The sequence below is a fragment of the Pleurodeles waltl genome, chromosome 8, assembly GCF_031143425.1.
Source record: "Pleurodeles waltl isolate 20211129_DDA chromosome 8, aPleWal1.hap1.20221129, whole genome shotgun sequence".
NCBI classification, from domain to species: Eukaryota; Metazoa; Chordata; class Amphibia; order Caudata; family Salamandridae; genus Pleurodeles; species Pleurodeles waltl.
This window is the reverse complement of record NC_090447.1, coordinates 403645202-403662713: the sequence shown is the minus strand read 5'-3', so window position 1 is coordinate 403662713 and position 17512 is coordinate 403645202.

Genomic DNA, 17512 nt, shown 5'->3' with positions numbered 1-17512 from the left:
GGCATTCATGATGGATTGGTGGCCCAACAGAGATCGATTTAGGCTCTGGCCCCCTCTCTGATGGCAGCCATTGTCCATGTTTCAGCCACCCCCCCTCCAACTTCCACTTCCTAGTCCCATTCTCCTCAACCCCAACCCATCCCAGGCACACAGCCAGACTAGCATGCTCACAAGAAAACACCCAAGATTGTCACAAGCAAACACTAGCACCACACTTCATCCCACAGGCACTCACACAAACACCATTTAGTTGCAGACAATACAACATCCACTATCTCCACTGTCTCCCCTCCTCCTCCTCCCACCCAGTTGTGTCTATACGCACACCTTCATGCACTACATCAATATCCACTACCAGCATCATCACCACACCAAGCAGAATGCACAGCTCACTGGCAGACACCTCCATAACATCCATGCACGCGTTCCCTGTGTCCTCTCCCACCGTGTCTGTCCCCCCTCCGAAAGTACACAAACGCAAGCACTGAGACACCCAACAGCCATCCACCTCACAACAGCATACGGCCCACGCACCTGCACCCAAATCCAGCAGACAAACACCTACAACAACCACTCCCTCATCCTCTACTCCCCTTACTCCTCCCTGCTCCTGCCCTAACGCCCCTAAAAAGCTTTTCCTTTCCCACATTGGCCTCTTCCCTATCCCTACCGCCATCCTGCATGTATGGCCATGGTAGCATGGACCCAACCAAGCACCTCAGCCAAACAGTCCACGGGCCCAGTGGTAGCACCACCCACTTGTGGTGGTAGGGATTCCAGGCCACCAATAGTGAAGGGTAAGGAGCCTGCACCAGCTGCTAAGAGGGGGAAGGAACCTGTACCAGCTGCTATGAAGGGGAAGGAGCCTGCGCCAGCTGCTAAGAAGGGGAGGGAGCCTGCACCAGCTGGAAAGAAGGGGAAGGAGCCTGCACAAGCTGCAAATAAGGGGAAGGAGCCTTCACCAGCAGGCATGGGAGGAAGAGCCCATCCACCAGTGCCAGTAATGGTAAGGGATTCCCAACCCATGAGCAGGAGGAGAGGAGGCAATCTGCGCCAGTGGAAGCTGCCAGCCGAACACCGCCACCACCACCAGCTGTCACAGGGCTCCCATCCCCAGCCATGGTTGTGCAGCCATCAGAGAGTGCAGGGGCTGAGCAGGAGCCTCCCCTAACCACTACCACAGTGCAGCCATCAGAGGGTGCAGGGGCTGAGCAGGAGCCTACCCCAACCACCACCACAGTGCAGCCATTAGAGGGTGCAGGGGCTGAGCAGGAGCCTCCCACAACCCCCACCACAGTGCAGCCATCAGAGGATGCAGGGGCTGAGCAGGAGCCTCCCACAACCACCACCACAGTGCAGCCATCAGATGGTGCAGGGGCTGAGCAGGAGCCTCTCACTGTCAACACCAGGTCAGTGCGTGCTCTATTGGCGACTAGAATGCAAAAACCCAGCACTCTCAAAACAACGTAATTTATGCATTGTGCTGATATGTTGTTGTTTAACCTTTTGCATTGCAGAGTTCAATCCTGAAGACTTATTTTTAATGTGCTTACAAATGCTGTTCATTTGCAAGGTATTGATGCAGGCTTTCAGAGTGTGTTAGGGTGTGGTCCCTTTCCAGGGCCTTCTAGAGACTTTCCCTGCAACATGCCTGGGTGTGGTTGTGGGCTGGGCCAAGACTCTATAAAAAGGAGCCAGCCCAGCTCCATGTGCTCACTATTCAGAGGTCCCGGTGCAGAGCAGCAGCTACTTCCTGAGCTCCTGTCCCGGTGGCCTATTTGATCTTCCAGACATCTGACTTTCATTCTTCATTTGGAGATCCTTGTTCTGGGCGGTAAGACGGTGGTTGGGCTGGCCTCCCGACGCCATTATCGAGAACTCTCATGGTCTTGGGCCTAATTCTTTTATGATTTGACAGAGTACTTTGCACGTGTGAAATATGCACGTGAGTGTTCGTGACATTTGCAGGGTGACTTGCGAATCGGCAAGACGCGTGATTCGTTTCATGATAATTTAATCTTGTTAATTATTGTGCGCTACCATTTTGTGGAAGGCTTGGCGGTACAAAGGACTCGGACCCATCATATAGGGAAAAACCAAATAAAAGGGTTTTTATTTCGTTGTTTGTAGTAGTCTAAACTGTTCGTATAGTGCAATCATACAAATGTCCTTTTTGGAATTGCTTCCCGTAGGGTCTTCTTGTTTTAATGCTCGGTTGTTATTCCTTCTCTCCTAGGTCGTGGTGGACTCCTGTGTCGCGTCTCTCTCTCACATTTGTGGACCCGTAAAAACAAGAAGACAGGAACAGGACAACTGGTAAGTGGCGTTGTGTGGGGTTTTTCGGGCTAGGTTAGTAAGGGTGAGGGAGAGTGAAGAGAAAACAGCGAGGGCGGTGTGTTAGGGTGTACGGGTACATGGTTATACCTTTGTTAGGATGTGGTAGGGAGCTTTCAGGGTTAGTGGTCTCACACGGCTTTAAGTGCTCAGCCCAGCTAGTCACCCTTTACTGCTCCGTCCCCCGGTGCCCCTTTTCCTTCAATTCCCCCCCCCTTTTATCCTTATTATTGGTATTGTCAGAATACCACTGTCCCCTCAACAAGGACTGTACCTTGTAAAGCCACGACCCTCCTGGGTCGTGGCGGGGCTTGTCTCCTTCGCTGTCTTGGTTTCTTGCTTCGTTGTTCGTCTGGCGTGCTGCCCTCTCCTCGGCTTCGGCCCCGGCGTTTTCCTCCCTCGGGGTTTGGTCTCCGTTCGTCAGTCGCTCCTCTCTTCCCTCGAGCTCCGCCCCTCTACCTTGTAACTCCGTCTTTTGTTGTCCGCCTGACATGCGGAAATCCGGTGCCGATGTGCCGGCTGGCGTCCACGCGTCTCCATGGAAACACGTAAGGGTGTCGGACAAGGCGCGCGAAAGGCGCCAGTCCGTAGAATCTGTAGACGAGGGCGATGAGACCCGTCTACACTCCCCATCCGAAGATAGGGACTGGCAGAGGACCGTAGAGTCCGGACAGCGGGAGAGAAAATCAGCAGGGCATTGACGGGAACCGGAAATATGGCGGACCTGAAAGGTAAAAGGCTGGAGCTCAAGAAACCAACGCAAAACTCTTGAATTAGTGTCCTTATGGGAGGCCAACCATGTCAAGGGGGCATGATCAGTGTAGAGGACAAAAGGCCTGCCCAAGAGATAATACTGTAAACATTCTACGGCCCACTTTATCGCCAGGCATTCCTTCTCGATAGCAGGATAGTGCCATTCCCTGGGAAGGAGCTTGCGACTAATGTACACAATAGGGTGATCATGACCCATTTCGTCGGGCTGAGCTAAGACGGCCCCAAGACCGACGTTGTAAGCGTCGGTGTAGAGGTGGAAGGGCTTGGAAAAATCCGGACACCGTAAAACCGGTTCCGTCGTAAGGGAATTCTTTAGTAAGTGGAACCCCTGAATTTGAGAGGCCGTAAAAGGGGGAAGTTTGGCGGGAAAATGTTTCTTCAGAAGGTCAGTGAGGGGGGCTGCAATGGTGGAATATTGTGGAATGAATCTACGGTAGTAGCCTACCAATCCTAAAAAAGAACGGAGTTCTTTCTTGGTTTTGGGGACAGGTATCTGTAAAATAGCCTCAACTTTATATTTTTGGGGACGTAGGACCCCGTTACCAATAATGTAACCGAGATAAGCAATTTGGTTTTGTCCTAGTACGCATTTCTTGGGATTGGCCTTAAGGCCTGCCCTCGCTAACGTGTGAAACACTTTTTCAAGGTGATGTAGGTGTTCCGACCATGAATTACTAAAAATGACGATATCGTCGAGGAATGCGGTCGTGAACGCTTGTAACGGTCGTAAGAGCCGGTCCATCAAGCGCTGAAATGTAGCAGGTGCTCCGTGAAGACCAAAGGGGAGAACAGTGAAATGGTATAGACCAGATTGGGTTGCAAAGGCTGTCTTCTCTTTGTCGGAAGGGGCCAGGGGGATCTGCCAATAGCCCTTCGTTAGGTCAATGGTAGACATATAGCGGGCTTCTCCTATTCTTTCCAGTACCTCGTCTACCCGGGGAATAGGATACGTGTCAAATAGAGATATGTCGTTCAACCTCCTGAAGTCAATGCAAAACCGGATGGACCCATCCGGTTTTGGAACAAGAACAACCGGGAAACACCAAGGGCTGGTGGAGGGTTTAATGACCTTTAGAGATAACATTTTCGTTATTTCTTCTTCGATGATATGTTTCCTTGCCTCGGGAATCCGGTAGGGCCGTAGGCGAATGGTCTGGCCCTCCGGGGTTCTAATATGGTGTTGAATCAGAGAAGTCCGCCCGGGAGTCTCTGAAAAAAACTCGGAGTACTGTTGTATCAATGCGGTTAACTGGCTTTTTTCTACCTTGGGCAGGGAATTATTGACACAGGGACTTATGTATTGCTCTGCGTTTGGCGTGGGATAAAGGTCCCAACCTAACCCAGTGGTTGGCGTGATTAGGAACCCAGTAGCCGGGAGGTTAGGATCTCTTGAGGGAAACCTACGCGGGAAAAAAATGTTATCATGGCTTGGGCGACTGATTTCGTGGTCGTGCTGGTAAGAGGGACCGCCTCAGGATATCTGGTAGCGTAGTCCACCAAGACGAGTATATAAGTATGACCCTTAGATGGCGGTAAAAGAGGGCCGACCAGATCCATACCCACGCGTCTAAAGGGAGTGTCTATAATAGGTAGAGGTTTTAAAGGGGCTTTCCTCAATGCTCCTGGTTCAACTAACTGACATCTAGGACATTGTGTACAGTATTTTCGGATGTGGGCATACACTCTGGGCCAATAGAAACGCCTCAATAAGTATTCTTCAGTTTTCTCTCGGCCGTAATGTCCACCACCTGGTTGGTTATGAGCTAGGAATAGGACCTGAGTCCGGTAGGCCTCTGGTACCACTAGTTGTTTCTTTTCTCCGTTTGGCGTCATAGTGACTCTATATAGCAGGTTTTCCTGTATTAGGAAGTAGGGACCTACCTCCCCGGTAGACTCTGTTTTGGCATTCTTCTGTAGTGTGGTTAGTTTTACGAATCCTTTGCGCATTAGCTTCAGGCTTTAGGCCTTTGTGCACTTTGCCCTGAATGTATTTTATTCATTTGCTGACAGCTTAGAGCCTCTGTGCACTATGCTCTAAATGCTTTTTATTAGGCTTCGTACTGTTAATTTTCAAATAGCCAGTTCTACGGTGTTGTTTTTTATTCATATCACACTGTTTTGCCTACTTCAGCACTGGAGTTCTCCATAACATATTCACTCTGTGCTTCAGTCAAGGATACAGTCTGGTACATTGCCGATAGATGTGGTAGGAGTTTAGATTTGGCATTCCTGCGTAGGGACATTTTGTGATCACGATGACATGTTAGTTATTAAATCACTTCCTTGTCCCAATACATGGAAGAGGGCGATTCCGACCAGAGACCCACAGCTAGACGCTGACTGCCTCGTTGCAGATGCTGAACCAGATCACAGGCCTTTGCTCAGGTATGAGAGCGTATGTCTCCCCGGTGATTCGGAAAGGCAAGCTAGAAGCTTAACATGCTGTGCTCTAAATAGAACAAGCAGAGGGAGAGTAGAAACTGTTAGGAAATATGATAGCTTTATTCTTATGTTTTACTCTCCTGGTGACTATATCAATCCTACTATGTTGTATTGTTCTGGTTATTGCGGCTCACGCCTTATTATCTAAAATACAGTTGTTTTATTAAATCATTATATAAAACTTATACTGTCTTTGTCATTTGTATATTAGATCATATTGTAAATGAGAGAGTTGGTTCGGATCTGAGTGACCACGACTTCCCTGAGAAGTTCCAAAGATGTCATGCGCTCGGCTGCCTAATCATTTCTTCCCCGTGGGAGAAATGAGGCACTGCTAGTTAGCCGGAGCAAAAACCGGATTTAGGGTGACAGAGTTCCTTACACGTGGGTCAGACTCAGTCCCCCACACCGTTATCGATCCTGCTGCCTAGAAATCCAGTAGTCTCATTTAGGATAATTAGAGCCCACGCGACATGGCGCCGCCAACGATTGGTCTGGCTTTAATGTTTAGGTCCGACTGACTCTCTCGGTCTCATATATATTTTGACTCCTCGGTTCCGTACGCGGAGACGTCCGTGGGACTGAGGGTTTCCGCCACCACGGGATAGGTACGTCCTATTGCTTAGTGGTTGGTTGTTCAAGCTTGAACTTTGAAAGGAAAAACCCCGATATTGGTGTGCCTTCTCTGACCTAGAGCTATTTTTTGCAAATGGCGAATCCTAATGTAGTGAATATAGCAATCAATATGCGTCACCCGCTCACAGGACATCTGATAGCACATGGACTAACAGTCCAGGGGGGTCCAGTCACTTTTGTGGTGGATGCCCATGCAGCCTATAGGACAGAACTTTTTTATTCTTTGGTCGCATTTCCAGCAGTTGATGGGGGTACAAATACTTTTCACGAATACACTGTTGTGAATGCCCCTGTACAATACAGGGCTTACGCTTATTTAGAGATATCTCTATCTTATCAAGAACACCATAATTGGCTTGATGGCGCCCTCCCACATACAGTAGCACAAGTGAGGTTAGGTCCGTTGAGTAATGATGGTCCGACCTGGCCTTTATTGGCTACTTACACACCATATCCTGCGGTTGCAAATTTGGCAGTGGCTGATGTGCGTCGTTTATATATAGACTTAGCTACAACATACAGAAGACTGGTTCAGTTTGTGATGCAGACATTAAATACTAATGCAGCGCGTGCTGCTCCGGCGCACCCACAAGCAGTGGTTCCGGGAACCAATCCGGCCACTGTACACTCAGTTATAGGCAAGGTACCGGCTAAACGTGAGGAAACTCCATTTTGGCTGGCGCAAAAAATTAATACGCTGGAAGCAGTATTTCCCCATACGGGACCTCAGGATAAACATAGAATTTGACGATGTGTTTGCCGTATGGGATGGTTCCTCCGGTGGACCTTTGTAATACCTGGGGCACAGTGTTTGCCGCGCTCTATACTACAGCACACTGTACACCGACTTTAGCTAATTTACCGGAAGTGCTTAAACAAATTCAAGATGAATATGGGGCTGCCCCTGCCTTAGATTTGGGCATGCAGTTAATGGGCAATTTTGCCGCAGTTTCTTCTATTATTTTGAGTAATCTCAAGGGAGAGGCAGTAGCACTAGCCGTGCGAATGCGTCTTCGGGATGTTCCGCAGATTGATCAAGAGCGGGAACTTCCGAGAATAATAGCTGAGACATATTCAAGTATTGGTCGCGATAGCCATGGGGCTAGACCGCAGAAACCCCAATTGCAGGGTAAAAATAATAAAGATAATGCTAAGCAACAGCAACCTGAGGGTACAAAAAAGCGCTGGGAAAAGAAACAGCAAACACCTAAAAAAGATGGGGGACAGTCTCTGCAACCGGAGACCCCGCAGAATAGGTATAATCTCAGGAATAGGGATAATTTGAAGACGCCTGATAGATATCAATATACTGATACACGCCAATCTCATTCCTTTCAGGACTCCTCAGAGAAGAGAAGTGAGAGAGGTGGGCGGTCAGAGCGGAGGACGGAGTACGTGAAACCGAGACAGGATTCACAACGCTCAGCGGAGGTTTCTGTTAAACAAGAAGAGAAACCGCTGCAACAAAAACAGCAATTTAAAAAGAAAAAAGGGGCAGCTGTCTCAGTTAGACATGCCGCTCAAGAAGAGAGTTCTCTTGACGAACAAGACATGGGCGGTAGCACTGTTAGACAGCGCGGCAGAGGTCACAATAGTTCGCCGGAGTCTTCTAGAGCATCTGGAGGTGAAAGCAACTGATGACTTCATACAAGTCGAGATGGCGGACATGCGAGTCTCTGATCCTGATAGAGTATATCAAGTGACTCTACGATTAGAAGGGGACATTGACCGCATTGTACACGCCATCTTTTGGGACCTTGTGGTAAAATCATATGATGTTCTGTTGGCCGAACAGGATTGGCCACCTGACTTTGTTCGCGACTGTCCGGTTGGGGAGGATGTTATTGTACCTTCCTTCTCACCACTTGTTCCGAGAGAGCTAGCGGAGTCCTATGGTAAAACATGGGCTCTAGCACAGGCTCCCGCCCTATATAGAAATAATGTGGGGTGGGATAGACAATCACCTTATCATGTAATTCCAATAAAGGGCACACCTCAGCCACAGCCGCAGTATCCTATTAAATTTGAGGCAAGGGCATCGGTTCGAAAATTCTTACACAATTGGAGTACCAGGGTGTAATTGAGCCCTGTGTCTCGCCGATGAATAATCCCTTATTTCCGGTTGCTAAACCGGACCATTCATATAGGATAGTGGTGGATTACAGATATTTGAATAGTCACACACGCACATATGCAATACAGAATTCACATAGCGCAGCGCTTATGAACAATATAGTGCGTAAGAAATACAAAACAATGTTGGATATCTCGAATGAATTTTTCTGCCAAAATATAGCGCCCGAAAGTCGGGACTATACCAGTTTCAGTGCGTTTGGCTCTCAGAAAATTTTTGTCGTTTGCCTCAGGGGTATAAGAATAGCCCAGGACTGTTTTCGGCTCGTGTGACTGAAATGCTTCACGAGTTGGACCCTGAAGCGTTATCATATGTTGATGACATATATTTGACAGACGATGAGATTCTGCAACATCTAAGGCGCGTATCGCGCATTGTTGTGGGATTTGCTGATATTGGCTATAAGTTTAATTTTAAGAAATCAAAGATTGCCTTCCTCAGCGTCATTTTCCTGGGATATGAGTTATCGAGTGAGGGCAAGAGCCCAGCACCACATTTTTGGGAGAAATGTGCTTTATTGCAGCCTCCTAATACGGTTCGGAAGCTCCAGTCATTGTTGAGGTTTCTGAATTTTGGCAGAACTTACATTCCTGACTATGCTACGCGTATAAAACCCTTATACGAACTGATTCGCCCGAATTTTTCGAGTAGATTTTGGACGATTGAGCATACACACATACTGAGAGAGTTACAGACTGATCTCTTAGCAGTTAAACACTTACACACATGGGACAATAAGACACATTTAGTCATCAGGGTAATACCTGGGGCTGTTGGGTTTACGTATGTCACCTTTAATGAGGGTGAGACAGTCCCGATTGCATACAAGTCCCACTTGTATTCTGCTGCAGAACAACGATTTCACAGACTGAGAAAATACTCACTGCAGTACAGATGGCTGTAATTAAAGAAAGACCGCTTGCCCAGGGCCAACGCATCATTGTCGTTTCCCCGATTCCGGCCTTAGAGGCTGTTACAAAAGCGAGTGTTCCTAATTCGAAAGCTTTACACCCGCGATGGATACAATGGGCTACGTCTTTGACAGCCACTGATGTGGATTACATATTTGATCCTAAACTGCAGACTCAAGAATTTCTTCAATATGAAATGGAGTACCCAGTTCCTGCTGGCACATTGCCTATTGACCAATATCAAGTGGTCATGTATACCGATGGCTCTGCGCAACCAGCGGTTGGGACCAAACAACAGTATTCTGCTGCATGTGCGGTGGTGAGCGGCAATATGGAGGGGGAAGTGTTCTGCCCCCGACATACTTATACTAAAACCTTGGGAGATTGCACGGCACAGCTGGCTGAGCTCAAAGCTCTATTGTTAGCGTTGGAGCACGCGGATCCGGCGATTTTGACCTTGCTGGTCTGTGACTCCTACTACTGTGTTTAGTCTTTCAATGAATATCTGCACTATTGGAAGTTGAATGGGTTCAGAGATTCTAAAGGCAACACCATTAAACATAAATTGTTGTGGGGTAAGGTTGCGGATCTGAAAGAAACGCTTCCTAAGGTCCATGTTGTGCATACACTTGGACACAAGCGCGTTGGAATACACGTTGCTGGGAATACTTTGGCTGATGAAGCCACAAAGTCGGCAGTGGCTGTCGCCACTGTGGCCGCAGTGACTCGTTCGAGTTCCAAACCAGACACAGAGATTTCAGCTGCCATAAAAGCTACGGCTGATGGCACACCGTTTCTTAAAGGATTTCCTTCTAAATATAGTTACTGCTTGAGTAGTGTGCTAAATGCTGTTTTTAATATTCCAGGCATTGGTGTACGTGAAATTCCCAATAGAATTGAGAGACCTCGATTAATTTCTGCAGCACATGAGGGGGTGGCATCTGCACATGCTGGTGTGGCTGCCACAATTTCACTTTTACAGGCTCGTTACTGGTGGCCTGGTCTCTATAAAGAGACGAAGCAGTATGTCCTTTGTTGTGACGTCTGTCAACAAATTAAAGCATCGTCGGCTAGACGCCCGCAGCAGACGCCCCTTCTGATTTCAAACAAACCGTTACAGTGTGTGTACTTGGACCATTGTGGTCCGCTGACACCAGATAGTGCATACAAATATATATGGGTTGCTGTAGATTCGTGCTCCAGATTTGTGTGGGTATGGCCTCAACGCTCGGCTGACGCTCGGACTGTTATTAAAGATTTGCGCATCTTTGTCGATACATTTGCAGTTGCGGCTTTTCATTCGGACCAGGGCCCTGCTTTCGCCTCTGAGGCATTCAGGGACACCATGGCTTCGTTGGGGGTCCAACTCCAATTCTCGTCTCCATTTCATCCAGAGGGAAATTCTGTCGTGGAGCGTTTAAATCTTGATTTAAAGCAATCCTTAACGGCCAGGGTTATAGGTACGGGTCGTAGTTGGCTAGCCCACCTATATGGAGTACAGAGAGCACTTAATAACTTGCCTAGACGGTCACTGGGGAGTCGTACTTCATATGAGTGCCTGTTTGGAACACAAATGTATGTTCCTGATCTAGATGGTCCTGGTGTGGAGGCGGCAGTTACGCCCTTTGACATAAATGATCGTGTCACTGTTTTGCAGGATTTACAACAATTCCGTGAAGATAACTCTTCTGCAAGTGCTGCTTCCTCAGGAATTAAGGATGAGCCAGTAACACCTACTGGTTGGATACCCAGGATCTAGTGCGTGAAAAGGTTGCAGTAAAGAAAGAATTTGGTCCTTCTTATCGAGCACCTGTCCCTGTGTTAGGGGTGAGCGGCACGAGAACTGTGATTTTACCGCCGCTGCAAGGGGCCAAAGGAAATCGCTTTGTTTCTATTGATAATGTCAAGTTACAACATGTGACCGATTCTGCACAGCAGACCAAGAGGGACACCCAGTAGTTCCGGCATCCCTCTCACTACTGGGGAAGAAGTCCCGCTGCAGGTGATTTACACCGACGCTGTTTCCTCTCCGAGCTTGGGGAGGGTGGAAGATGATCTTGCGATTGTTCCACAGACAACGATTAATATGGAATCTTTTGATCAAGTTGCTGTACGTTCTACTGATGTTTCTGAACATGTGGTTTATAGCGTGCCTAGGAGAGAGCCTCCATCTGCTTCTTTGTTCACAATTGCACCTTTTGCAAGAACTGCCTCTGGCTGCTTCAACGACGCTGATGAAGCAGTGTCCAGCTCCTCGTCCTCGATGTCTTCTGTCCGAGGTCCATATAAGCTGCTGAGTTGGCTTAAACGCACATATTTTGTTTTTCCTTGGAACTATTTGTGGCTTTTTATGACTGTAATGACTCTTTTTTTATGGTTGGGATTTGTGGTTACTTTTTTTCTCATAATACATGGCCATTTTCTTCCTGATCGATCTGACATTGAGCACATGTAGACTGTGTGGAGACCACATTTTTCGTCTCATATGGTTCGAAGAGACTTGTCCAATGTGAACATTTCTGCAATACCGATTCCGGATGGGATTGTGTAGGATAAAGTAATGTTTGATATATATGGTCCCACTGAATTGATTCAAATACCGTATGTCCTCAAGTTATCAATGAATGATATTTTTATACCAGGCATTGTTTCTGATGATTGGGATGTGAAGACAGTAGATTCTATGCTAACAGATTTGCAATATTATACTGTCTATGACGATGAAGATGCTTACCAATTTAGAGATAATCATGGTGACATGTTTTGCTACAACTATTATGGACACCACTTTATTCATAAAGCTAGTAGCCCTAAGTTCATATTTAATTATGTGCAATGGGAACATTGCTCGACTCCTCCACAAGGGAGTTCAAAAACGTATTATGATAAATTTGCATATTTTTCTGGGCATGATCAGCGGAATGCTAAGTCTTACTATTTTAAAGTTGCACCGTATTCTAATAAGCAAATTTTATTGACCGATACTAAATTACTATATTCAAATTTGTTTGTATCTAAACTTTCGGTCGAGGGATATGAATACTGGTTAAAGACTGTTGACTTGAAAAGTGTTTGGGGTACGAAAAATTGGCAGATGCAAGGCAGGGATACATTATTTAGAGCATGTCTTATCCCTGTGCAGATGATTTTCCTCAATGACACGGTACAACAGACTAGCTGTTTGGGCTTGGCGACGATTAGAGAATTGACTTTGCCTAGTATACCTGTCCCTTCCAAATTAAACAACTGGCAGCACTATGTGAATGCTACTTTTAGTGAATTTACGCATTGGGTCCAGAATGGTACGCTTAACACTTCATCGTTACATCCGGGCCGGTGGTTTTTATGGCCTGTAGACACTAATCAGTGTCATCAACGTTTTGTCACCTCTTCAGGGGGGTTCAGGACTAGTAGGGCAGACCCTCGTTACATTTCACCAGAACATGCTGAAATTATAACTACGTACAGCGTGGGGAAGCTTTGTCAACAATGGTTGAAGTCATCCACGCTGGATGCAGTTAAGTCACATCTCAAGTTACTGTCTAATGGTACTGATTTACAAGATTTTTTGTCAGGTCCCAAGGTACCACGGAAGAAAAGGTTTTTGGAAACTTTCACAACAGGAGGCTGCAGCCCGGTTGAGGCAGATTGATCAAGAAAATCTACTGCAGACTTTGGGGGTCATTCTGACCCCCGCCGGCGGCGGATGCCGCTGGCCTGGCGGGAACCGCCAGAAGACCGTACCGCGGTCAAAAGACCGCGGCAGTCATTCTGAGTTTCCCGCTGGGCTGGCGGGCGACCGCCAGAAGGCCGCCCGCCCGTCCAGCGGGAAACCCCCTTCCACGAGGATGCCGGCTCCGAATGGAGGCAGCGGAGTGGAAGGGGTGCGACGGGTGCAGTTGCACCCGTCGCGATTTTCAGTGTCTGCCATGCAGACACTGAAAATCTATGTGGGGCCCTGTTAGGGGGCCCCACGACACCCGTTCCCGCCAGCCAGGTTCTGGCGGTGGAAACCGCCAGAACCAGGCTGGCGGGAAGGGGGTCGGAATCCCCATGGCGGCGCTGCTTGCAGCGCCGCCGTGGAGGATTCCCAGGGGCAGCGGGAAACCGGCGGGACACCGCCGGTTTCCCATTTCTGACCGCGGCTGTACCGCTGCGGTCAGAATGCCCATGGAAGCACCGCCAGCCTGTTGGCGGTGCTTCCGCGGTCGTTCAGAATGACCCCCTTTGTCTGTTGTTGATAATGGCCTGCATACCCTTTCTGACCTTGTTTACACGATTGACAGCATTGTTTCCTCTGCTATTGACATTATTAAATCAGACATGTCTTCTTTATATCATGGGCAGAGTCAGACACGGTCCATCATGCAGCTGGGTTGGACTCTTCAGAACTTGAAGGCGGGTCACGTTCCATGGCAGCAGATTCGTGCCAGAGAGATCTTTATCTCCTTTAATTTGACTCGTCAACAACAGTTGATGGCTAAAAAGGAAGCAACGTATGTTATGTTGAATATTGAGAAATTGGAGAAACTGCCTTTCACGGTGGCTGAGATTCCGTCAGCTGAGTGGTTGATTCATGGGGTTATTAATTTGCCTATCTCCACTCTGCAATTTACTTCTTGTTTGAAGCACATTCCGTTGGGTAGATATGAACTATTGGGAGACAGTTACATACACGAGGTGTGGGAGCTTCCCTTTCAATACAGATGTGTTAATGGTTTGAGAGAGGTTTTTCTTAGCGGTAGCGAATGCGAAGCTTCTGTCAGCCATTCCATGGTTTGTAAACAGCTGTCCTTGCACGGAGCGTGTAACGCTTCGATTGCTAACTTAGCTTGTTATTTAAAGGGTGTTCCAGTCCCGGTTATTAAAAACACTTTCCAGGTGCTTTCTAACAGCAGTTACGTTGTTCTTAACAGCGAACGCTGCTGTGGCATGAGTGCCAGAATAGTTTACGTTGTCGTTGTCAACAAGGCCGTTACGTGCTGCAGGAATGTGTTGTTTCCCCCCACTCAAATTTGGGAGGTAGAGGACATCTGGCCTCATATTGCTACTTCCAAGGTTGATTTCGACAAGTTGAGTCGGCTGAAAGCTTTATTGTTTCAAAAGCATGTGGCCCTTACATCTGCTAGCGAGACCTACGCACTTCAGGTGGCAAGGTCATCGGCGGAGATACAGTCCCTTTTGAATACTAACTTTCCAAGTCACTTCGGTGAACTTGTGGGACGTATATTTAATGCATCCAGCACTGCTGGTATTGCTCATTTTTTCAAAGCCGTTGGTGTTGGTTTCGCTCACACCTTCTCTTCCATATTCGGTTTGATACCTTCGGCTATACACTCTATTTTCGGAAGCATTTTTGGGGGTTTCCCGATTACTTTGGCTTTGTTGGCTGGAGTCTTGCTATTGTTGCTATTTTTTCGCAATGGCTGTCCTGCCACAACAAGATCCTATATTGCTGCTCCCGTCAGCGCAGCTGTGTCGTGAACGCATGATGCAGCATTTTGGAGCTACACTCCTGGGCCATTTGGAGTGTGACTGGTCTCTGTCTTTCAGACCGGTTTTGGATTGTGTGCAACCCGTGTTTCGGTGCCTTTGGTGCTCATTTGAACATGCACTGGCTTTCTGTCTCTCACTGCAGCGCCCTCCAGTGGTCGATCCTGATCTGTTGATGTTCCCGATTAGGGCTCATTCCCAGACTTGTGCACTACAGTTGCGTTTGCTTCGTGAGGCAGTTTATGAGATTCCCTTCCTGGAGGAAGATGGTATTGTCTCATTCATAGGCCCTGCACGGGGTGCCGCCCTGAATGGTTTTGGGGCTTTGGAACACACCTGCTCCATGGTACTTTGTGGTGTGGATCTTCCGATATTAACATATATCGAAGTGGAGGAGCTCCTACGTTCTATTGCTTCTGTCTGACATTTGGATTTTTCTCCGGCAAAATTGACACTATATTGAATTTGGCTTTATCGTCACATGTTTCCTAAATTTATGGCTTTGTTGTCTTCTTACCTTGTTGAAATATATTATTTATATTTGGGGCATGCTTTTATATTATTGGAACCACTTGCTACCGACAAGGGGAGGGTGTAGTGTGGTTAGTTTTATGTATCCTTTGCGCATTAGCTTCAGGCTTTAGGCCTTTGTGCACTTTGCCCTGAATGTATTTTATTCATTTGCTGACAGCTTAGAGCCTCTGTGCACTTTGCTCTAAATGCTTTTTATTAGGCTTCGTACTGTTATTTTTCAAATAGCCAGTTCTACGGTGTTGTTTTTTATTCATATCACACTGTTTTGCCTACTTCAGCACTGGAGTTCTCCATAACATATTCACTCTGTGCTTCAGTCAAGGATACAGTCTGGTACATTGCTGATAGACGTGGTAGGAGTTTAGATTTGGCATTCCTGCGTAGGGACATTTTGTGATCACGATGACATGTTAGTTATAAAATCACTTCCTTGTCCCAATACATGGAAGAGGGAGATTCCGACCAGAGACCCACAGCTAGACGCTGACTGCCTCGTTGCAGATGCTGGAGCAGATCACAGGCCTTTGCTCAGGTATGAGGGCGTATGTCTCCCCGGTGATTCGGAAAGGCAAGCTAGAAGCTTAACATGCTGTGCTCTAAATAGAACAAGCAGAGGGAGAGTAGAAACTGTTAGGCAATATGATAGCTTTATTCTTATGTTTTACTCTCCTGGTGACTATATCAATCCTACTATGTTGTATTGTTGTGGTTATTGCGGCTCACGCCTTATTATCTAAAATACAGTTGTTTTATTAAAACATTATATAAAACTTATACTGTCTTTGTCATTTGTATATGAGATCATATTGTAAATGAGAGAGTTGGTTCGGATCTGAGTGACCACGACTTCCCTGAGAAGTTCCAAAGATGTCATGCGCTCGGCTGCCTAATCATTTCTTCCCCGTGGGAGAAATGAGGCACTGCTAGTTAGCCAGAGCAAAAACCGGATTTAGGGTGAGAGAGTTCCTTACACGTGGGTCAGACTCAGTCCCCCACACCGTTATCGATCCTGCTGCCTAGAAATCCAGTAGTCTCATTTAGGATAATGAGAGCCCACGCGTGCATGGACAAGGGTGGGGTCCTCCCGAGGCTAATTCTAAAAGAGATTGGGACACTATCAATGCTGGCTACCCTCCTCTCTGGGGAACTCTCCGGCCTGTCTGTGGCATATTTTCGTTTCTCTTCTCTTTTTTCCTTCCGGGTTAGTTTCTTCCGGTCTGAGGCACCCTCAATGTGACAGGTAGCAAATGGGGCATCCAACCACCAATCAGAAGATGGTTCGGGTTTTCTCGTTTGATCTAAGAGATCAGTGAATCGAAAGTAATCTGTGCCAATGACGCATTCTTCTATTAAGTGGTCCATTAACCCTATGGGAAGGAAATCATGATATGTCCCCCATTCTATTATGACCAGTTCCAGGGGGTAGTTGGCCCTGTCTCCATGGATACAACATATCGTAACCCACTGACTCGGAGTCAAGCTTACGTTCTTTACTAAATGTCTACGTATCACCGACTGGCTACAACCTGAGTCAATCAAGGCCTCTATTGGGGTTCCATTTATCCTTATGATTTGTTTGAATGTGTTATTCCCTTTTCCAATACACAACACCCTACCCCGGGTGACTCCTATTTCCATGGGTTCAATCCCCTCATTTTTTTTAGGACATCCTCTTGCGATGTGGCCCCATTCGCCACAACTGAAGCATTGTGGCTGTTGCATGGGGCTAGGGTCTCCACTTCTGGAGTGTCCAGGTTCCTCGAACGGTCGTCGGGGAGGATACTTGAGGGGTCCTACGGGTGGTTTCCTTAGGTTCCGGGGACCTAGAGTCTTAACATCCACAGACCGGTGGTAAGCACAGGCCAGATCGACTGCCAGTTCGTTTCTATCTTAGGGTGCTGTCGTATCCAATTTCAGGTACTACCAGGAAGGGAGTCTAGGTATTGTTCCAGGATAATCGCTTTAATGACGTCTTCGTGGTCTGTCCCTAACGGCCCCAGCCATTTCAGACCCAAGTCCTTGACCTGGAAATAGAAGGTACGGGGATCTTCGTTCTGTACCCATTTCACTTTTCGGAACTTCATTCGGTAGTTTTCGGTGTCGTGACCCACTCTCTCTAGAATACTTTTCTTAATGTCCTTATATGGGGTAGTGCCCCCGGGATTTGCAGCCTGATAGGCGGTTTGAAGGATACCTGTCAAAAGGGGGGCGATATATTGGCCCCACCGGTCTTCAGGCCATTGAGCTGAAGAGG